The 24598-nt window shown below is 38.5% G+C and overlaps 1 protein-coding gene across 3 annotated transcripts in view; it reads right to left on the bottom strand.

Moving 5' to 3' along the window:
* Positions 1 to 24598, bottom strand: part of LHFPL2 (LHFPL tetraspan subfamily member 2) — a 117004-nt gene that overhangs the window by 90288 nt on the left and 2118 nt on the right. The window contains exon 1 of one of the 3 annotated variants that reach the window (XM_014881374.2): positions 5873 to 5990. The exons of the other annotated variants lie outside the window; for them this stretch is intronic. The gene's annotated coding sequence lies outside the window, so the exon portion shown is untranslated. Of the gene's footprint in view, positions 1 to 5872; positions 5991 to 24598 lie in introns of those variants that run through there. 3 annotated transcript variants of the gene reach the window in all.

The following is a 24598-nucleotide window of genomic DNA, read 5'->3' on the forward strand; positions in this document are numbered from 1 at the left end:
GGTTGTGCTTCACATGTTTAACATGGTAGTTAACTGCTGGACTTTAATACACCAGTACAACACCTGTTGACATCTTTCTGGAGCCTAGCTCAGCCATGTACCACATCATCAAAACACTCTTTAAATCTACACAAATGCAGATGGAAGCCTGCTATTCACCAGGAAACTCCCTCTGCCAAGATGCATTTGCAAAGCTTCTGAGCTTTGTTAAACAAATCCAAGAGCAAGCAGTCCTCCAGACAGAAAAGTATAAAAACAGTGTCAGGGCCACTCTCCCAGTCCTATCTTTTGTTCCATTACGGATGATCACTGAAATTATTTTAAAATGCAGCCTTAAAACACAAAAAATAAAAGCAAAACAACCCAAACAGTTCCCATTGTTTCCTCACCTACTGGCTGGCAGAATAGGATTATTACTAGTAGTTTCCAGATGCGAAGAGACTGATCACAAACTCACTGGCAGGATTCTGCTATGGACTTTTCCCCAGCTTCGAGAGCTGCTCTGCCCTCCAGCACTGTCACACAAGCACTGGTCCATCTTCCTTCATGTAAACACAAGAAGTGCACTAACAGTTCACAAAGCAATGGGAAACTGATTCCCCTGAAACAGGGGGATTGCTCTGCAGGTCAGGCATAACTGTAGCTTTCACAGCAAGCACAGATGAACCCACCGTCACATTCCTGCTATTCCTGCAGGCAGGAGCAGTGTGACACCTCAGTGAGCAGCACATAAATGAAGCAGACTCTTAAATGCTCCTTGCCTCAGAAGATCCCTTCAAACAGAAATTGCTCTTTACTGCCTACAGATGCAGAAGTGCATGATCCCAACAGGAGATGAGGACCCAGAAGGAAGACATCTAGAATAGGGCAAGTAACTCAACAACCTCAACCAATCTGTCTCTGCAAGACAGCAAGTATTTTGATAGATTTCAGGATGAGTAGGCTTTGTTTCTGTGATATCACTTAATTCCTCACTGCTAACAACTGTCTTCCATTTATGTTTTTCTAGGGCACTGCCTTGTACCCAGAAACACTCGTCTTAGCACAGCCACTGCCACGTCTGCCAGTCACTCCTTAATCCAGAGTACTACGCACAGGGGCCACAGCATCACGTCTCTCCTCTTTGTATAAAGCACTACTTAAATTTCCAGGAACGGACCAGTTTATTTTCCTCCTTCCAAAACTAACATTACTGCTACTGTAATCCTGGAAAAAGAGATACCCAGGGGAGAATCAAACAGCAATAACAGAAGTTGTGAAAACAAAATGGCTTCCTTCCATCTGTGAAACACAACCACTGGGGAGGGAAAAGGCGGAATGCTTTGAACAGGAATCTCTGCAATAAGAGTTTATTTAGATGTGTCAGACAGACAGTGTCCTGCTGTGCTTGTCCCCAATTATCTGGAATTAGAAATAAGATGGGGAGAAGATTGCAAAGCTTTGATCTGAAGCAAAACAACACCAGTTTCGTGGTATCAGTCATGTCATACCCTTAGAGGCAGCCAAGCCTGAGATGTCCTAAAACTCTCATACATCTTACCCTGCGTCCACTGACCTCCTTTGATCCAAAAGATGAGTTGCCACTTTTGCACACAAAATGACAGCATCTCGTAGAAGGAAAGCTGCCTGTAACCTCATGGCTGCAGCTTCAGGACCAGCTGAATTAGTTTGAAGTTTTTTGCTAACCAAAAAGAAAGAATGACAGTTTCCCCTCCTCCCCTCCCTTCACTCTGCTCCTTTACTGGACAGTCAGTATCGTATCGTTCCCTCCTTTACATCAGCATGACAGACCACCCTAAGCCTGTGTTCTTTTAATCTTGAGTTAGTCCGGGAGAGAGGGAGAGCAGGGTCGGTCAGGAGCAGAGTGAAGCTATGCCCTCCCTCAATTTGGGGAATCAAGACACTGGATCACCCCCAGTACTGGCCTCCTTGAACACCACTGGAAAGGTTGCCCATCAGTGGGGCTTTAGAATACCTCTAATTTGCCTCATCTGTAATATTTTTTTAATATAATTTGGCCGGAGTTAAGCCCACACATTATTTTTTTCTGATTACTCCAGACATCTCTGCTTTCTATTAGGACTTCAGCAATGCACAAGCATTCAGCCTTGGTAATTGCTCATGTTAAAGCTTTCTGCAATCATTGCAGAAAAGAAACAGAAACTCAGACTTAAGAGAGACCTACCTAAAAATGTTATTAGCTTCTGGTTTATTTTAACTGACTGAAGGGTACAATCATTTAACATAAACAAAACCATTTTCTTATGGAGTAACACACACATAGTTAAGTTTGTTGCTCACATTTATTAAAAAAAAATCTGTTAATTAAGTAACAGGGCATGCTACCATCGTGAGTCCTAAATATTTTAACGCACATATATTCATAGTATTTTGTGTAGTAACGTACAAATGTATCCATAATTATCCAACTTCAGGGACAAATGCACATTTCACAATTCAGTTAGAAAATATGGCTCTTCCACAGAGTAATATATCCAGTGCCTGACACCTATCTTCACTCATTTGAAATAACTAAGTTTAAAGTATAACTGCTAATATTATGCTGACCTCTCTTTTTAAGGATACTTAAATGTCACAATGAAAACACACCTTCATCTTTCACTTCCACCAGGAAAGCATCTGAGATCTCCTAGATTTTTAAACAGAGGTTTAGAATTAAAAACTTAAGGAACAGGAATTTAAATAACAAACAAATTTATGTGACCATATTTGAACACACACATCTGATCACTTGAAGTGTGCCAAGAGACACAACACTTCCTTCCTGTGATTTTAAAATCTAGAGAGGCAGTGAACTTAAAAAAACTTGTCCAAGCACCACTGTTTTGAAAATCAGCAAAGGTTTTCAATGACCAGCTGACCAAGAAAGCAAACAAAAAAGTTATCTGTCATCTGAAAAAATTATATATCATTTGAATACTCCTACTGAAAAGAAAATGGTAAAATAGTGTCAGGGTAAACTTCATACCCAAGCTTCACTACTTGCAAAGTGAATACCTGCCGAAGCTAAACTGTCTCCTAAAAAAAACCATCAAGAGCTAGACATTACTGAAAAACAACTTTTATCTTTCTAAGTGGTAACAGATTAAATTGTGACACAGGAGGAACCTCCTGTTCCAATCTAGATAAAGAAGTCTTCTTTCAGATAAGATTTCATTTGCATCTGTCTGTAGCAGCAAATGAATTGGCAAGCTCATCTCTTAAGATGGTGGAGATGTTGGAAAAAAAACCCCAAACAACCCAAATCAACAAAAACCCCTACCCTTTAACAGAGAATTTTCAATCTTTCAAGAACAGTACCAGTTACCACAAATTTAGTGCAAGCTGGTAATAGAGATAGATGAGCTAAAGACACAATTCCTGCAATTCTAGGAGTGACAAAAATGTATGCACAGAAACCACAGGCTTATTAAAGCATTCCGTCCAGCATTGCACATGCCATGAGCAAAGCACTGGACACAGTCTACCAAAAACCAGGTCATTGGCTCTTTGTTGAGTACATCAAGCTTCCTGAGATGTGCCCACATCTGCCCATACTGGGACCTTTAGGAAATGGTGGGATATATTAGTCCACTTTGTCAGAAAGCATTCTTATGCACTTTTTATTTGACCAATATCCCAAACAAAAGGGGGAAAAAAAGAGGAAAAAAAGGTCATTCTGTACGTCTTTAGCGTAGCCCCACTTCTTTGCTCCTACCTAAAAAAAGCAGGACTTGCCCTCACAGAAAAATGTATCTTTATTCCTTCTTTTGTGGATACAACTACGAGAAAAGGGAGAGGGAGAAGGGAAGAGAAGACATTAACCTGACTCTTCTTACTAGCTTTCCTCTCCATGTCCAACTCCTATTGCCAGTGTTGCAGATAAAACCTGACAGGCCTATACTTTTAAATAGTCCTCATGTGGCCAGCATACTATTTCCCTATTACACACAATGTTCAGTTTTCAGTAACTATAGGAAAAATCTGAAGCAGTCTCGAAGTTAGTCCAAATTTTGAACCTATACACAAATGACTGGTTTTAATTCAAATTAATGCACTTCCAAAACATATCTATTTGTGTGTCTGTGCATCTGTCATCTTCATCTCTAGTAAGCAAAGCTGCACAGATGTTTAGTTACCTACATTGGTAATTTAAGAGGATTTTCAAAGTTTTGCAAAGAAAAAAAACAAACAAAAACCCAAAAACCCCACAACACTTCTCTGACAACAACATGAAATAAAATTAGATACCACTGTAATTCAGAAATAATTCTGTTAAACCCAAGAGTTCAGTCAATAAACATTAGTCCCTTACATTAAATGTAGCTTATAAATGATTAAGCTTTAACAGTTCCACCCCCCTCTAGTAGGTCAGATAAAATCTGCTACTTCTTAATTGGCAAAATATTTAACCAGTCTGAGTAATCACTTAAAGACAAGTTAATCACTTGATTCCATGTGTTTAAAGATTAACATTTACAGTGCTCAGAAAGTATAAGCCAGTTACTTAAAAAACCCTATTTGCAGCTCATTTCCTTTTATCTGAAAATACAATAGCTACTAGCCAACAACTACTCTACACAGAAGTAACTTTTTTTAAGATTTACATTAATTTTAACTAGGAACCTGGTGGTCTGAATTCTATTTCTGATTCTTTATGATCCAAGAAACTAATTTAATCTAATTTTTTCAATTAAAGTCTTTACAACTATACCTAACAAAAGAAACAAAACAAAAAAAAGCCAAAAACCAAAACAAACAAAACAAACACCCCCCAACAACAACAACAACAAAAACCAAAGCCCCCCCCAAAACCAAAAACAAAACAAAAAACCAAAATTCTGAAAAAAATCACCTGCTCAAACTTGCGAACTCCACTGTTGGACAAATCTCATTTCTCAACGTGCAAAAAGCAGAGGCTTTTCTTATATTTCTTCAAGAAAGGAATGCCAATTCCAAAAAGCAAAACTTAAAATTATTTCTGAAAATCTCTTTGGAAAAACTAACATATATTAACACAGATCTAAGTAAAGATTTTTAAGCAAGCAGCACTAAAAGCAAAAGATATGCTCCAGAATAGCTGAATTTTACCTTTAATTCCAGCATGTTAAAAAAACCCAAGTTTTTTTCCCTTTGATATATAATAAAAAGCAGTCAGGTATAGCAAGGAGTACATCTCACTTTTTACTGGACAACAGTACATCTTGCATTTTACTGGAGCCACTGGTTTCCAGCTCCCTGGAGATGATGAAGCCTTGACTATGAAGAATGCATCATAGTGATAAACAAGGGATGCATCACATGACACACTTCCAAAATATTCTAGCAAATAACATTTAATTCCCTTCTTCTGGTGATCCTGTGAATGAAATTTCTAACATAGCTGATGATTCTGTGTGCAGAGTTAACATCAAATTGCTCATGCTGTAGAACTGGGAGGAAGCTGGTTTCTGAAATGCACATCTAATGAGATAATGGTGCAGCAGCCCGCCTGCCTGCCTGCCCCACAACACCGACAGCTCAGCAATCAGCTCTCTGTTGGGCTGGAGACTTTCATTCACTGGTGCCAAAACATGGGCACTTCTAACATGCATTTTTTTCTGTATAAGAACCTAGCATCAGTCTTCATCACCAGTCACAGGTAAAAAACCAATATTCTGATTAAACATGAGGTGATTGTCATGCCTCACGTTCCCCAGACTCTCTGAAGTTTAGTATGTTTTACATACATTGAAGTTACCTAAAACCAGTCATGCACATAAGCAGAGGGATCAGAAATGGTAATTCCCAACTCCCAACTGCAGGCACCAGCTAGAAGTCTCACAAAATCACGTTCTTTCAAGCATTTTCTCTGTACTCCTGGCTCTCTTACTCTCAAGTGGGTCAGCTTCCGTAAGATGGGAAAATCCTCCAACTCCTCTCCTTCCAACAATTCTGCGACCTGGTGGTGAGGACACTTGGAGGTGGTGACTACAGATGGGTTACCCAGCCTGCAGAGAGATGGGAACACAGGTTTTCAGCAGAAGAACCCCAACCGACAGGCCAAGGGCGGCTATGGGACTACCTCTTAAACCAATACACTGTGCGACTACAGGGCAGGCACAGCTCTTTAGGTAAAACATATCCTCAGGAGTGAATCCCGTGTTGGTAGAGATGCCCAGCATCCACCAGCCAGGTAGTAGCACCACGCCAAAAGTAGGCAGAAGATGAGTAGCAACATTGTCCAGAGGCTAATGCTGCAAGACTCACCACACCCTTGGAGATCTCTGGCTCTTTCTACTGACTCTACAAACATTGCAGGGTCTAAGATCAGGTAACATGAATCAGGTGGCAAATTTTTCAGCACTACATGGGACTCAAACATGGAGTTGCTCTGAAGCTGCACTCAGTGCTTTTATATACATCAATTTCTGGCAGAATTTTAAAGCATGCCTTTCTGAAACTAAATTAATGGGAGAAAAATGAGTCAAGGGAAAGATTCAGTTTCCTTTTACATGCATGACTCATTTTAATTATCATCCTGCAGGCAGATCAGTTAATTGCCAGAAAGAACTGATTATTTACTCCTTTTCTCATTAGGTAAGAGCCATTACACACTCAGACTGAAAAATCACAACGCGAACTAAAAACAGACCTTGCTTTATAATTCTAGCATTTTTACTTCCTTTTGTATTTTCACCCTATTTTCAAACTGTATTTTTTGGAAAAGAATGGTGAGGCTACATTGCTAAGGCATGCTTTTCTTTTTTAACACCTGAATATGGTTACATCAGCTAATAAAGCATTATAGTATCTATTTTTTAAACTAAGTATCCAGATGCATCTCTAGGACTTTATGTTTTAATCAGTGAATTACTATTTCACAGTAACTCCTTACACAGGATTTTCTTCAAAGCACTCACCAGATCAAGGTTTGTTTTTATGTCACTATATTATAAGGGATCTCAAACTAAACTAATTTTTCAGGGAAGTGGAAAAAGGACAGAAATTTTAGCTGCTTTTTTAGGCTGTGTGATATAGTTCAGGATTTTTTTGTGGAACAGCAGAAGTCATGCTAGAAAGAGAAGACAAAAATGAAATCGATCCCTGGTGACACGGCAAGTGCTCAGCTAATGAAATCATGCCAAAACTAGCACCTGTAATTAACATACAATGGAATGGCAATGATGAAAGCTCAAAAAAAGTTATCTTTCATTCTGTCTGAAGGAATTGTGTATTGTGGGTGGGACGGTATCTTTTTTTCTCTAAAGAAATCAGATACATATGTTGGTATTTCAGCATGGAAATAAGACATGGCAGGCATAAATAATGCAGTCCCCTAGCTGCCATGATTTATTATTGAAGAGAAATATATCTAGAGAAATTATCTGGATTTATGAACATTCTCACTTATGCTGAGAATCTTCAAGATTGCATTATTTCAGGAACACATTATCTCTAACAGAAGATGCCTCCAAAAAGGCGTTCAAACTTGTGAGTGGGCAGAAACCCTAGCCACTGGTTGCTGGCAAGGTAAGCACTGGTAGGGTCCATCTGGCCAGTTAAGTGTGGCAATAACTGCATTGATGTGGAGATGACTGTACTGCAGGAAGGACTCTCCTCTCCTCTCCTCTCCTCTCCTCTCCTCTCCTCTCCTCTCCTCTCCTCTCCTCTCCTCTCCTCTCCTCTCCTCTCCTCTCCTCTCCTCTCCTCTCCTCTCCTCTCCTCTCCTCTCCTCTCCTCTCCTCTCCTCTCCTCTCCTCTCCTCTCCTCTCCTCTCCTCTCCTCTCCTCTCCTCTCCTCTCCTCTCCTCTCCTCTCCTCTCCTCTCCTCTCCTCTCCTCTCCTCTCCTCTCCTCTCCTCTCCTCTCCTCTCCTCTCCTCTCCTCTCCTCTCTCCTCTCCTCTCCTCTCCTCTCCTCTCCTCTCCTCGACTTTTTGCACTTCAAAGTGCAACCCCTCAAGGGACAGTGTCCACAAGTACTGTATGGTATACAGATTATCCAAAATCAGACACAAAAAAGCCACTGGTTTCTGACCTCTATGCAAATATACACAGCTAAAAACTAATCTTCTGACCAACAAGTGAAATGGCTCCGGTACCTGAGTCAGGGCAACCCTAGTATCAACACAGGCTGGGGATCTCACAGATTGAGAGCAGCCCTGCCCAGAAGGATTTGGGGGTGTCAGTGGATGAAAAGCTGGACATGATCAGGCAATGCAATGTGCATTTGCAGCCCAGAATGCCAACCATTTGGCGGCATCCAAAGCAACGTGGGCAGCAGGGCAGGGAGGGGATTCTGCCCCTCTGCTCTGCTGAGACCCCACCTGCAGGGCTGCATCCAGCTCTGGGTTCCCAGCACAGGAAGGACACGGACCTGCTGGAGGGAGTCCAGAGGAGGCCATAAAAATGGTGAGAGGCTGGAGCACCTCTCCTGAGAGGACAGGTGAGAGATCCTGTGAGAAACAGTTTTTGAGGCAAGAGATGAGAAGGTTCCAGGATGCTCCACTTTATAGCATCTTCCAGTATTTAAAGGGGGTCTACTAGAAAGCTTAGAGAGGGACTTGTACAAAGGAATGTGGTGACAGGACAAGGGACAACGGCTTCAAACTTAAAAAAGGGCAAATTCAGGTCAGATATAAGGAAGGTTTTTACAATGTGGGTGTGGAACACTGGAGCAGTTGCCCAGAGAAATGATGGGTTCTCCAGTCCTGGAAACATTTAATATTACAGCTGAAGATGTCCCTGTCCATTGTAGGGGGGTTGGACTATATGACCTTAAAAAGTAACTGCCAACTCAAAGCATTCTATGATTCTATTAAACAGATTCACATCTCATCAAACTAGAAAGGCAGAACTGCTACGTAACTCAAGCCATATGACTTCCCTGAAATAATTCAGGATTGAACTACAGTTTATTTTTCAGGGGGGAAGAAAGGCAGGGAGGAAGGGAACTGTAATCTTGATTCTAGCATTGACCTTAACTTTCTTACTGACACCCTGTCTCAGTCCACTATAGATTTTTATGGCTCTTCTCTACTAACAGTGAACATCATCTTTGATACATAGGCATTAGCAGGTTTTTTCAGTAGCAATTGTACAAGTGCCAAATACATGCTATAAACTCCACTCCTAGGCAGAGCACCTCATTTTTATTCCCTGGATTTGTGACAGGTCTTTCCTCTTATCCTTGGGTCTTTTTCTCTATGTTGACAACTTATGTTGAGCTGATTAGGTGCTGTGACCCTCTTTTCAGAGCTACCACATTTCCACATGCCACACCCACGGAGTTATTCATATCAGGATGACTTTGACTTCAGAATTTCCAACATCACCATTGCTTTCTGTTATTTGTCATCCCACTACCTGCTGTATGTTATTGGCATGGAAAGCATTGACTTTTTCCATTACTGGTGATTTTTGAATGCTCTTTTTATGTTGCAGGTTGAATAATAATTACTCCAGAAAGATACAATGTTCCACTGCCCTGAAAGTCAGGCTGCCTGACTACAGGGGTCCTTTAGAGCCTTGAAAGCTCTGGTTTTGTGACTCTCCAGAGGCTCGCATGGGTAATGTGATTTTTTTGCCAATAAAATCACCAGTGAAGAGACAGCAGCTTATTCGCAAACCCAGCTAAACAAGAACAACTCCATATTTACAGTTACATTAGGCACCTGTCAGTTAGCCAGGTCAAAGCTGATACTTTGATTTTGCTTTGGTTAACTTTGTGAACAAAAATGGTTGTTGAAAGTTTAAGTACTTCGCCTAAGCCTATTACACATCTTTGTCCATCACCTGAACTTGTCACTTCACACAAAAAACAATCTAGAAATTTTCATCAGATGAATTTTCCAAAAGCCTGTAACAGCATTCGTTTTATACACTTATTCCACTGCCTATTAATCCCACCAAAGACAGCCCAACGTCATATACAAAGCCTGCCTTTTTCAGCATTTCTATCCAGTCCACCCAGCACCATTTCCCTGGAGGAAGAAGAACATGGTTTTCAACGTAGTACCCACTGCTTGAGGAGTAAAATATTGCTGTCTACCAGAACTTGATGTAAAAGGTCAGGGCAGTAACTACCAACGATGGGACCCAGTGACCATCCCTAGTATATCACTGCCTAACATCAATCTGCTCTTACCTTCTCAGGCAGTAAGGGCTGTTCAGGGCTGACAGCACAATCCACTCACACATCTGTACATTCAGCTGTCTCCCTAACCTCTCCTCCCCAGCAGTCCATAATAAAACACAGATCCAGCCCATAAGTCCATTGTACAACATTAAGTCATTACATGTAATCTAATAAACTAGAGACAGAACACTTATGTCATATTCTAGTCTCTGAAACTTCTCCAGAAGAAAAAAAAAAAATAACTTGGTGGGAAAGGAGGAGAGGATGGGGATGTAAATAGCATTAACAGAACAGAGAACTTAACTGCTCAGCTATTCCAAATTTTCTGAATGCACTTTCTTTGGCCTTGGTGATTTTAATGGATTCTGTTTATGGCTGTAGTTATGGGACTGGAGCCTGTTTTGTTACATATTTGTGATAAGAGCTATGGTGTCTCTTCCAAATACTGAACAACACTGATTATAAGTATCTTGTTGGTTTTGCTCTCTCGTTTACAGTTATGCCATTCATATTAACGCACAAACTGTAATGTGCAGTTCAATTTGCTTCTTACAGAAAAAGCACAATAGCCCTGAGAACAGTGATCAGGACAATCAAACTCAAAGGGCAGAGTTTTGACTTCTAAAGATTTGTAGGTGACTCCCCAGTATCCAAAACCTGAAGTCACCTGTGAGGTTAAATAGGATTGAACTAAGTTCTGAGAACAAACAAACAAATCATCAAAACAAATAAACAAAACCCACCAAAACCAAGACAAACAAAAAACCCCCAACCAAACCCCCCAAAAGCTGAAACAAAAATCCAAACAAACAAGCCCCCAAAACATTAAAAAAACACAAACACAACTAAAACAAAAAATCCCCAAATAGGAATGGATCTCTTAAGTAAATCTCTCTCTCCTTTCACTATTATCTACACATATTTCTTTCACAAATGCTTAACATAAGCTTTATTGCTTGACTAAAAGAATAATAAATACAGGCTCTGAAGAACTGACAGGAGTAGGAGATAAAAAAAGTGCATGTTCACTTTAGTATCTTGATTTTTTTACGCAATTATCCTCATTTCAGATGAAATAAGACAGATGCTCAGTTTTAAATGCAAAATTTCAATACAAAAGTCAATACTTGAAATTTTATCAAGAAACTGACACCATTAAATTTTCTGCTATTCTGTTCCTATCAAAACAAAGTCCAATTTAAAATCTAATTTTCCATCATCTGTTATAAGAGGAAAGCAGATATTATTGCTGTATGTTTTAGAATAAAACAGTTCACAGAATGTGCTTTAAATTTTCACATTAAAAAAATCCCTACCTATAAATGAAAGACCAACTGATACTGTACATGTTTTCCTAATTGCAAAACAATGTCCCTCAGTTATATTTCACAATACTGAGGTTTCTTAGAAGCACTTTTTCTCAATAGCAGCCATGCAGAATATGGACAAGTTGAGGAATTGGTTGCTCCTTTAAAAGTCAACCCATTCAAACCATTCATGCAATTAAAAGCCTAATAGTTCAACAATGCAATGAATAAAGTAACTGTAAAAAGGGATGAGCTACCTTCGCTTTTATGAACTTTTAACTGTGTCCATTTTTTGGGCAATGTTCATGTTTCTAAAGTATCAACTGTAAATGCACAAACTATAAATGAAAGCAGACAGAATCACAGAAAGCTTCCTCAAATTATGAAGTAAGAGAATGCCTCGTAACTTCAAAATTTGTGTTTACCAGGGATAATTAATGTAATAAACCACACTTCCCATCAGTGTGCCCACTCACCTCTTAAGAAACGCCAGAAGACTGTATGACTACAAACGCAGTTGGTCACTGAGTTATCTGAGAAGTACATTGTGAGCAATACTCATTACTTCCTAAGAAGAGATATACTTATGAGCTTTTGGAAGAGGAATGGAAATACCTCAGGTATCCTCTTTGTTAAAAAAATTTTGCATTAACATTCCCATTTTTTAAATCAGAGGTCATGTTTGTTTGTTTTGTTAGATCTAGCTCATTGCTTATTGGTTACATTTAAAATTTCCAGTGAATGATTACATAAACCATCCGACATCATCACACATTCAAGTTTCCCACACTTGGAGAATGAAAGGGGTTAACTATAAACCTACACATCTAAGTATTGCCATGTAGATTCTGCATATTAAAATCAATATTTGGAAAATATTTCCATTACAACTTGTAACACAAGTTCTAACACAACTTCTACTAAACCAAAGAACTAGTAAACTTTAGCACTAATGAAGCTAAAGTTCATCTAAAAACAACATAATCCCCACAAACTGTTCTCAGAAATTGGAGATAGGGAATAGACAGTCTGCTCAGTCTAGGTCAATGCAAGACTGCTCATTACAGCACTGCTTTCTGAACAAAGCTACCCATTTAATTTTATTGTATCTGACTAATGCAATTTTTGGTATTTGATGGAAAACAGTTCCAGAGAAAATTATTTCAATACAATAAGTAACACTGACACACAGCCCACATTTTCTTCATTTCATTATCACCTTGCTTCTTTGACCTAATGTCATCAATGTTCAAAAAGGCCATTAAGAGCAGTTTTGTTTTCCTCATAAATCACACCATCAACCCTTTGATTCTTCTGACACCTTAATTCCTGTGGGTCCATCAATAACCTTTCATAACAGGTACCTTGAAATGCCTGTAATTCAAACAAATGTAAATGTAGTCTGGAACAAAGAGGTGTTTATAAAATAGGAAAGAAACACTTTTTCTTTCCTCCCCTTTGTTCGTCCCAAGAATATTTTTGCATACAACTGGAACTCACCTTTTTTCATTACTACCTGAAACTCAGAACTTACAGATTTTCCCAGTTCTTTAATAGTTTTTAGGTTTCTCAGATCCATTTTCTTTTTAGCTTAAATTGCATAGCTGCATAGTATTAAATAACGTATTCCAAGATAAAACTCAGTCAGTTGCTTCCTCTTACTTAATTTGGGAGGCTTGATGCTGAATGAGGGATGGTACTATGATGTCTATATCTGATGATACTTTCTTCACAAATTTCTGTCCTTCATTAGTTGTTCTGCATGCCAATTATGGTCAAACACTACTTTTTTCACATGTCCTATCAATCAAAATTAAGACTATGGCTTTTGTGGCTAATGAAGGATTGTGAGATTCAAAATACATCTCAAAAGTTACCAATGTAACAAACAATCACATTATTATAAATATTAAATATCATAAAAACTGAAACACACAACCATTTGCTTTTATAACATTTTCCAGACAGTACAAATGTTTAAAAATTTAACTATTCACATATTTAAACAGCTATCTATCTTGTGCTGGAACAAACCAATGCGTAGGTGGTGAATCTTCCAGCTGAGCAGTACAAAAACATTAGTACACAGAAAAATAAGTGAAAGGGAGCCAAAATATCTCCCCTCTAAAGGCAGAAACTCATTTAAGCGTATGAAAAAATACAGTCATTAGGGAAAATAGTTTCTCTTCTGTTTCTGAAAGGATATAATAAATAACAGACATAACTACAGTGTGGGCCATGTTCAGGAAATCTGTGAGGTCTCTTGGACCACACACTTCCTCCAGAAAGTCAGACATACTAGTGATGAAGCAACTCACACACCCAGGGCAATGCTCAGATCACTTACATATGGCTGGAAAAGGAAAGAGACAGTCACTGAATGGTTACCAGCACCAAGAACTACCACCATTGCCAGACTCAATGCCAGATATCCCAGTCGCATTTGAGGATGCAGGAATAGCTACAGGCCTCTTCATAGGCTTGAACTCCCCAATAGTCCAATGCAAAGAGGAGAAACAAAATTATTTTTAGATCAAGTCTTCTGTTGACTGCTTAATTTACTTTTTAAAACTTCAAGATGCAAAAGCCCTCAGAACTACAAAGGTCTCTGAGCCACAGTCAGCAAACACAGAAGTGGGTATGGATGATATTGTGCCAGCCTACAATGCAAGGAAACCTACATGAAAGGAAAAGGAAAACCAACTACTTCCTGATCATGTTAAATTACAGAAGAAGGAATATGAAATTTTTCATTCAATAGGTGCTTCTCCTCCAACTGGCTAGCAGGTTAGGTACGTCTGCCCCTTCCAGGAAACAAATGTACCCTATCTTCAAAATAAGATAGATTACATAGGAGCCATTCAAAAACTTGGCTCTCAGCAGATCCATAATCCAGGGGAATGGACCAACTACTGAATCACTTATTCCACTGTGAGGGCATGTGAATTTCAAAGAAAAAAGGAGGAAAAGAAAACAGAAAAAAAAAATCAAGCTTCTGCAGCACTGACAGTTTTATGCTGACTATAGCCATATATAATAGTTTTCTACTTTATATCTTTATCTCAGTCAAATGAAAACACACACACGAGTAAAAACAGCTAAAATAAATTATGCATGGAAAAATTAAGATTCAAACTTAAAATCAGCCTCTACTCACTAAGGACAATGCTGAGCAGCTATGTTCATTCTTCTCTTGGTTCACAGAAAAAGACTGTACTACATTATTAAACCATTAATGTTATGCACATGTTAAAACAACAGAAACACAAAATTCGAACTAGTTAAATTCAGAGCTACGTGGACATATAACTCATTCAGGATCAAATAATTATTTTAGAGTCATGTGCAAAACCAGAATAGTGGTGTACAGCAAAGAGACTTTATCAAGTTGACATTTGTGAGCAGCAGACAGAAGAGGTAGGTGGACCTATTGATTGTTCCTTAAGCAGGACACCAGCTTCACTGCAAGACCAGCACAAAGACTACTTCTATCATCAGGTAATGAGATAGATGCAAATTAAGAGATGCACTCTTTGCTTCTCTCAAGCAAAATCAAGATGCCTGTGGCTATCCAAAGACAGCAGAATGCTCCCTGACTTGGGCAAAGAAGCTCATAAAGAGGGGCGACTGGCGTGAAAGATCTGCAGGTTTTGCCAGGAGGATCCCAGATTTTGGAGTTTGTCTCTTGAGCCCTAACATCTAGCCTTGCACTGTCACTTGGACCTTCTGCCTCTCTTTATGACTACAATGCCTCATGCAGGGAACTCTTAAAGATGTCTCTGTATATTAAGCCCTATTAAATGCTTAGTTGCTCCTATTTAGTGCAATAAGGTTTTTTTTATTCTTACAAATTACAGTTCCTTTAGAAAAAACAAATGTCTGACCATACCTGCTTCCTCTTTAAATAAGAAGATACATAGTGATGTTCCAAGCCTCTGAGGCTCTGCAGAAAATCACATGAAACAAACTTAAAAACAAGCCTCTGCTTTCTAAAAAAGAAACTTCAAATTTCTGAGAATTTGTCTGAGGAAGAACACATAATGGTCTAAGTCAGCCCACAAAAAGTAAGTAGCAGATAATTTTGTTTCCCCCAGACTGCAAACCACTTCACCATACACTGGGACTGTAAGTGTTCATTCCTCAATTATCAGAACAACTTCCTCCTATGAGTTGTAACATCTGAAGACCTTTGGAGAGAATGGGGAGTATATTAGACTTCTGCACAGATGGCTATACATATACTGCTCTCTTCAGCTGATAAATGATGCCTCAGGCCAGACAGTACTGATGTACTAGATTTTAATTAACCAGAGCTCCTAAATAACATTTCACATTATCAGATACAGAAGAACACAACAGAGTAATGATAGCACTGATACTGATCAGTTTTTGTTCAGTCCTTCCAGTAAAGGAAGGTACGTTGGAAAAAGAAATATTTGTTTTCCAAATTATTTGGTATGTTTGATTCAAATCTGACCTTTTCAATTTCACTGGAAGAAATAATATTACTCAATGAATATCTGAGGTCAATGAACAATCAATTATGATAACTGCCTAGATACAATGACACTTTTTTTTCCTTTTTTTCCAGCATAACTCAACAGCAAAAGGCTAAATGGAGAAAAACCATTACAAAGATTTTTTTTTTTGCTTACTATTTTCATAGATCACATCTAAAGTATGAGCCTCTCCAATATGTTCCTCAAATCTCTGGAAAAGAACCTTGCACTATGCTTCAGCTAAAAGACAGTTTCATATCTAAACTGCAGCTTCATGTTACCTGGGACACTTGCAAGTATAATCAGTTAAAGACAGCTGAATCTTCCTCTGTCCATACAGGAGAGGAGTTTTAGTTCAACAGAAGAGCTGGAAAACTTTACTGCCTAAACTGAATAGTTTCTTTTATCAATTCCAAAATACCCAGCTGTGATGCTTTTGGCTGTGACTAACTGAATTTGGCACAGCTTTAATAATGCTCCAGAGAAGAAAATTCTATTTGCTATATGCAAATACGTCATCAGTTCAACTATTTGCAGGTATCAAATGATGATATTTGAACAAAAGAATCCTTCTAGGTTTTCCTACAGCCTATTCTTAAAGTAGTCAGAAAACAACTTTGCTGTACAAACATTAACTAATTTTCACTCGGTGTGTAGAGATCAAAGTAGTTACTATATACAAACATCCCAACAATAACAGAGCTGCACTCACAGTTATTTACAACAAACTTCAACAGTCTCACTGACACAAACTGAAACGTTGCCTTTCCGCTTGCACCTCCAAAGCCACACACTTCAAATAAAGCCCACTCTGGTATGTGAAGCGATGTGTATGGGGTTAAAGTATGACCAATTTACCCCAGCAGCAGGTGTAGTTACAGACTACAGAGGCTCAGGAAGGCACTTCTTAATACCTGCATGATCCTTGCCTCTTCAACCCAGACTCCAATGCAGTAGCACAGGATAAATCTGGGAACTCAACCACCAGTAACACGGAACAACCTAATATCTGGTATAAAACACCCTCACTCCCACTATGATCACTGCACAGGCTTTCCACCTCCTGGCAAAATTGCTTTTCCTCATGCCCCAAGCCACTGAGAGGAGGAACATAAAATTGTTTATTTGGTATTACAAGAACAGAGGAAAGATTTATGGGATAAAACATGAAGTAGCCTATAGATAGAGTCTGGAGGGTAAACACTGTTAATTTAACCGCCATATTCACTTTGGAAAACCCAGCCAAAATATGTTAAACATATTAATACATGACAGAAAAGTAAAGAATGCATGTGCAACACATGACTGTGTCTTCATTAATGCCAGATTACCATTTGGTATATTACCATTTTGTAAGATCACTATGCAATACAAATTTATGCCCAAGCAAATCCAGACACAAGCACATTTCTGTCAAGTTTGCCTGAGTGCAAGATGCACTCAGCTGAAAAAGTACAAATAATATCTGTTTAGGTATTGTCAGAGTCCCAGAGAGATGAGCAACATCTCACAGAGCAGAAAACCTACTCGTATAAGGTTAACATTAAAACTGGGGATGAAAAGTTGTATTTACATGAGACATTTGCATCATGTGGTTATGGGTTTTGATCAACTTACAAGTGCTCTAAAGATGTACCATTGAATCAACAATCTACATCAAGCCTAAATCTAAATCAGTGTCTGTAGGGTAAAGAGTAACATAGCATCCTCCTCCCTCTATATTGCTCTGTCACCACCAGAGAGGCAAATGCTTTCAGTCTTTAACTCTGCAGGGAACCTCATGTAGGATATGTTCATGCAAGCAGTTAAAATGTATCTACAGTAAAAGGGAGATGGGCAAAAAACCAAAAAACTTTCATATTAAATACAATTTCACAGACACGTAGGAGAAAATAAATCAGAAAAGCCAAGTTAGGATTACAGACATAGCTGCTTATATTGCCTAAATGAGACAATATGTATTATCTCATCTGGCAGTTTAGCATGACTGAAATGAAACATAATTTGCAGTTGACGCCAACTGGCAGGAGACAAATGCTCATGTAATCTTTGTGTTTTATTAAGAAAGTTCTTCTGTCTTAAATTACACAGAAAATGGATTGGAGGCTTTTGGTCTAAAAAGTACAAGGACTGCAGATGCTACCCTGAGCTGTTAACTCATAGAAAAATGTGTCTTGAGTTTTTACAATTTAAAAAGACAAATCTAAAATTATGCCAGGTCAAATCTTCTACCCAGTACCTTTGTCTCCAAGAGCAGTCAAAAGCAGATGTCTGGGGAAGAGCATGAGAATAGTGTAATCATTTAGTCATACTTTCCCCAAATATGCTTGTCTCCAATAATTTGCAGCTCAGGGACTTTCAAAGCCAGAGGTCATGCTTACGTATTTAATAATCCCTTACAGACTCTTTTTTCCATTAATTTTGTCCAGTTTCACTTCAAATTGGCATAAATTTTCAGTATCCACAACATCCTGTGGTGTTACACAACTTAATATATGTGTATGACAAAATTCCTCTTTTTGCTATTCCAAGTCCAACACCTGCTAGTTTCACTTTCATGCTCATTAATTCTTGTACCAGGAGAGAAAATGAACATCTTATCCCTAAGCCCCTCACCAGGCTATTCATTTTTTAACAGAAGTATCATCACATCCCAGTTGTCTCTTATCACCAATTTAACTGCTAAAAAGAGTCACAGGGCTGAAAAGAAGATGCTAATTGTGTCAATAAGTATGAAGAGGATCCCATTTGTTTTATTCTATATCATTAGAGCTTCAAGACAAATATATTCTTAAATGGGCAAACAAAATAGATGTGAAGTAAAGAAAGGTAACCCAAATAAAAGTAACAAAAATAACTGATGTACAAAACCCAGCACCTGGAGGTGAGGTGAAAAAAACCAGGCTATTATAGTTTAAAAAACACAATATAAAAAACATAATTACTTGCTTTGTCCTAGACAGAGGTAAGATGAGCAACTGTAGTATTAAATTACTACAGGAAAGGTACGAATTGGATAACACAGAAAGAAAATTTTCACATGTCACAATGATGTAAGGAAGACCACTGAGTTCCTTAGAACAAGTCCAAGACGACAGATACAAATGATCTTAATCTGAGGCAGAAGAATGGGGTAGATGATGCCATAAGGTCTCTTCTAGTCCTATCTTCGTATGATCTTCTTGGGATGTCAGGTGGAATCTCTTCCTCTCAATGATTTAACAACAACAAAATAGAAAAGGCAGGGGGGGTTAAAGGGAGCTACAGGGTTGATTGCCCTGGAAAAAAAGAAGTTACAACCTGCCCACAAATAAATTATTTATTGAGACCCTTTCCTTGCCTAACTCCAAGGAGCCTGTAGAAAGAATGAGGGACCACCAGCCAAGGGCTGAAGACATTTTGCTGAAAATGTGGACTTCTGCTCTTTGACCTTGCCTGGACATTCTTTAAATGTGTTTGGGAAGTGGAGGCATATTATGAACAGTACAGTGCACACGAGTCTGTGAGACAGTCCTGATGCACTCTTAAGGATTGTTTATCTACTGTGCAATGCATGCAATGAGCAACAGAAAAATAAGGTAAACTGTTGATATAGGCTGGCCAAGCACCGAAAATAAGAATATTCCTAAAGCTCTGTTTTAGACAAGACTTTCACTCTTTCGTGTTAACATGTACCATTCTTGCAGTAACCAAGCTCAAGAAAGGCTGGATATTTCTATACACCAAATTCAGCTGCGTTAAAAATCAAGCTCTAATTCAAGCTGTCAGGGCTGTCATGGAATATGGTCTGGGCCACTTAGATGCAAAGATTGGTTGAAGGTAATTGCACTGATTTTATGCAGTCACGATCATGACTAATGATTGAATAAACATGTATACGCAACACAAGCCTCATCCAACATCTCTCCAAACTGGATACCTCTGCTAAATGATCTACCATCTCAGCAGCGCAATCAGCTGGGCATTCTGTGGAATATGTCACATGCCAGCTGTCATGGACTGTGTCTATTAGTACTTTTAAAAGCCCTAAAACAGAGAAAAATGAGACCTTTTTTAACTCCTTAAAGATAAACCATACCAGAAAAAAACTAGCGGGAGAAAAACTAATGCATAGAGAGAGAGTGAAGAGATGTAAGAATGCATTAAACTTTTACTATTATGCTGAATTTGTCCCACCACTTACGAGGAACTTAAAACAATTTTTTAACACAGAAACATATCCACAAATATGACTGAATATAAAATTAAAATATATGCTACTATTTCCAAGATGCAAAATAAAAGAATACATTGCCATATTTGGACTAGAATTTACATTTAAAATTTTCTTTTAAACGTTACTCAGACCTGCCTGTGCAGAATGACACTCAAGTTTTATCAGGTAGCTATTCTGAAATAGACTTACAATTGCCAAAACTGTCATGATGAGCGTATATACTACTGCCTTATTTTCTGAAAAAAGTTTAATAGAAGGCTGCAAGAACTAGAGTATTTGCACAAGATATTCTCCAATATTTATATTTCAAGCATAATTCAGTATGTATTATTCATCAGTACCAAACAGTTGTGAACAAAGATGCTGCCATTTTTTACACACAAAGACCTCTGTCAGGAAATTCTGTACAAATATTGCTTTAGTTGTCATGAATGTCACTCATTCTTCCTTATGGGGATGGGGAAGAGATTCAGAAGAGGGAAGATGATAAAACTCATGACACTTTAATAAGTAAAGCAAAAGCCATGCACATAAGCAAAGCAAAACAGGGAATTCAATCAATGCTTCACATGTGTAGACCAAGATTCATCCATCACCAGTACTCCATCAGCAGGGCTCCATCACAGGTAACAGTGACTTGGGAAGACAAACACCAGGACTGCAATCCCCTTCTTCTTGCCCCCCCAGCTATATTGCTGAGCACAATGCTACTTGGTGTGAAACATCTCTGGGGTCAGTTGTGGTCAGCAATCCTGGCTGCGTCTCCTTCCAACTTCTTGTTCACCCCAGTTTACTTGCTATCAGAGCATGAGAAGCTAAAGAGTCCTTGACTTGGAGTGACTACAGCTAAGCAACAACAAAAACATTACTGTGGTATCAACATTAGTCTCATACTAAACCCAAAACATAGGACTATATCAGCTATTATGAAGGAAAATAATTCTAACTCGGCTGAAACCAGAACATCAGCAAACTCCTAGTATCTGACAAAATATGTACTCTTATCTGCAGCATCTTCTCTTCTACAGGTACTTTAACTGCAGGAACAGTAACTGTATTTACAGTACTTTATATATGTATATATATGACTTATTAAACAATAAATAAAAAGCCCACCCCTTTATATGAAAGTATTTTTGGCATGGCCTTCCGTCCACTTATTATTTGCAGATCACATATCGAAGTAATACACACATGCTAAGAGACAGAAGAAGAGTACATAACCATTAAAGACAAATGTATCTACCAACATATAATACTGGCGTATTATAGTCACCACCACACACTTTAGCGATGAGGTCAGGTTTAGACAAATGAAAGTTCAATAAAAAGTCTGAAAAACCTGTTTACAATGATTCCAGAAACAAACCTTGCAAGCTGCAATTCACTGACCTATGTAAACTGATTTGGCTTTCAGATAATCTCCCAGTGAATACTATTGCAAAATCTATAAACACAGATGGCACCAACTGGCACCCTATCTGCAATCTCAGCAAAGATCAAATAAATACAGAGACTGAATTTATCTTCCCACATCACAGGTGATTCTTTCCAAGCAGGTTTAAGGGATTATCATTGAAAGCTGAACCAAGAAAGTTCTGTCACAGCTAGCCAAAGTCTCAACCACCCTGAGAAATCATACTGCACAGAGCAAGCAGATTTAAAAACTGTATGGCTTTTCATACAGTAATGCAACATTCAGTTCAGACCAGGCTCTGGTTATGATTGCTACAATTACCACATTGACCATTTCTATTAGCAGTAAACTCACAGGACTTTCTAAAGCACCAGTACAGAAAAACCTACTTGGGATCAAAAGGAATGAAAAGGCTGACAAGCTACAGTCAAACGTTAAGGTAAGTATCAGCTGTACCATTAAAGCATAGTGTATTATTTTGTCTACAAAACTTATTGCTATTAATCTGGAATGGAATAAAAGCATTAATACTTATTGCAGAGTTTCAGAAATTATTTACATGAAGGAATACAATGTATGCAATGTCAAGTGAGCAATCATGAAAATCACTTAGTCAACTCTAAAGCTACTACTGTGCTTGTAATTACAATCTGAGACATACATATTCATCAGTAAGATGTAAGATACCACATAAAACACATCAAAAAAATACCTTCACCCTCTTTAAGATGACAGTATTAAGACAAAGAAATCTGAAACAGAGCAGTGATACCAATGATAAAGGAGATTGTACAGCAATATTGCTTCATTGATTGTTTCTCAGCAATAGAAGCTGTTAAAGGTGAAAAAAACCCAGCTAAAATAAGCCTTCCTTGTGTGTCTGGGTTCATTTATGATACTCTCACTGGCTGCAACACAAAATTATGCTTTCTCCAAAACATTTTTTTCTCTTTTTATAGTATTTCATTCTCATGGTTTATCATTTAGTTCCTGCGCTTCCACCACGCGTTTCAGGAAATCCTTAAAGAAACCCCAACCAACAACATCTAAACAAAAATACATAAAAAATATTTTTGGGAACAAATTGCTGCAGCATTGCTCTCATGCATCAATGTCTTAACTATACTGGATTCTCCTTTGAAGACCCCATGTCTAACTTAACTATAGAGCTCCAAGCTGAAAAAGACAGTATGATCATGAGAACCAGAAGACAATGAGAACTGGAGAAACTAATCTTTAGCAACAGACCATGCTTTTTTTGGTTTTTTGTTTGATTTTTTAAATTACATTAGTGAATCAGAAACTGGAAGGTATTGATTATGTGAACAGCACAATAGTCTATAAATATATTTTGCTGTGATTTATTTATACTGTCATGGATACTGTAACTGTCCAACTGCAATACATATTGCCACAGTCCAGAATTTCAGATACATTTCCAATCTACTCACATAGGTTGGGTACATTTGCAGCCAGCTGTTTGCCATTGTAGCAAACTTATAATTTAATTACTTTTCCAGTGTGCATTTAGTTTTCTTTGGAATTACCTTCCACAAAAATGTCTTTTAGGAAAATACTTCTGGGAAAATTGATTATTCTCTGATTAACTGATGTTGAAAAACTTATCCATGGTTAATGTCTCACCTGCTGGAGTTGTAAGGAGAAACAAAGGCAAATAAAAAAGAAATTAAGGCCTCAGATCTGCATTTTTTTCCAAAATGCATCACCTTCTGTCAGCAGTATAAAATTAAAAAAACACTTTACTTTACAAGACAGTGAAATAGTACTTGTTTAGACAGCTTTCACAGTATCTGGCCACATCTCCTGAGCAAGTTTAAAAGGCAAGGGATAATAACAACACTATTTTTTAAATCTGGGCTTTACAAACGCCCTACATTCTGCTTTGTTCCAATTCATCCATATTAGGACAGTGATTTTGGAAGAATACATCCTGTTAGTTCCACTTCACCAGGGCAGATTTTAGGCAACACAACTTAGGAGAATCTTGTCAATTTTCAAGAATGCTGGAAAGCCAGAAGGGAGGAATAATCTAAGCAAAAGTCTTTGGTATTATTTTAACAGACTTGTCAACTACAATCACATCAGCATATGGTCTTTGCATCAAAAAAGGGCTCCAAGAAACAGTAACACCTTCCAGCCAGTTACCACCTCTGTCCTTGTTCCCAAATGAGCTCAAAATGCTCCCAAATGAATCCAAAATGCTGACACCCCAAAATAATTTATCCTGTAGGCAAAAAACAGAGAAAGCCTTGAAAGGGAAGGGAGGCACCAAAAACACAGAGGAAAGGAAGACAAAGGAAGACACAGAAAGCCCTTGTTCACAGGGAAGGAATGGGGACATCAAACAGTTTCTCTTATTGCCACCAGCAGTTAGAAACTGAGCACTGCTCTCCTCCCCACAGGCTGGATGGTGTGAAGGGTCAGCCAACAAGAGGAGCTGTGTGTGCCTGTGCCTGGGCATGAACATGCGTGTGTGCAAAGGAGGTGAGGACAGCTAGGGACAGAGGAGCAGCCATCCTCACCACTTCATGCTTTTACAAACAGCTCTGAGGCAAATAGCCGCTTTACCAGGGGCTATTCCTATGTGGAGAGACTCCTTCGATTTCGTAACAAGCTGGATTTGAAATGCTGAGGGTAAAATTCCTAGAAACTGGATTTTTTGCCTGTAGTGGATAACCAGAAATCTTACATTAGCTAGGAGCTGCCATCCTGTGTTCAAGACCTCCCTTTGTTGCAACCACCACTTCTCTTTTACTGGGGAGCCCTCCTATGGGTACTCAATGTCTAACAGAGTAGAATCTTCTGGAAACACAAATTTTGATGAATAATAATTCTGTTCTCCAAAACACTCAGAAAAATAATGAATCCTCCTTTTCATGTAATTATTATTGATACAGCAATGTCTACAACGTATGCAAAATAAAACACCAGGTTTCTTGCCTGGTTGCCAACAATACAGTCACCTGCAGCTCAGCCAGGTTCTGTTGATGCAATAACGCGTAACAGTTAATAAGTCATTGTC

The sequence above is a fragment of the Sturnus vulgaris genome, chromosome Z, assembly GCF_052056855.1.
Source record: "Sturnus vulgaris isolate bStuVul1 chromosome Z, bStuVul1.hap1, whole genome shotgun sequence".
Classification (NCBI taxonomy): Eukaryota; Metazoa; Chordata; class Aves; order Passeriformes; family Sturnidae; genus Sturnus; species Sturnus vulgaris.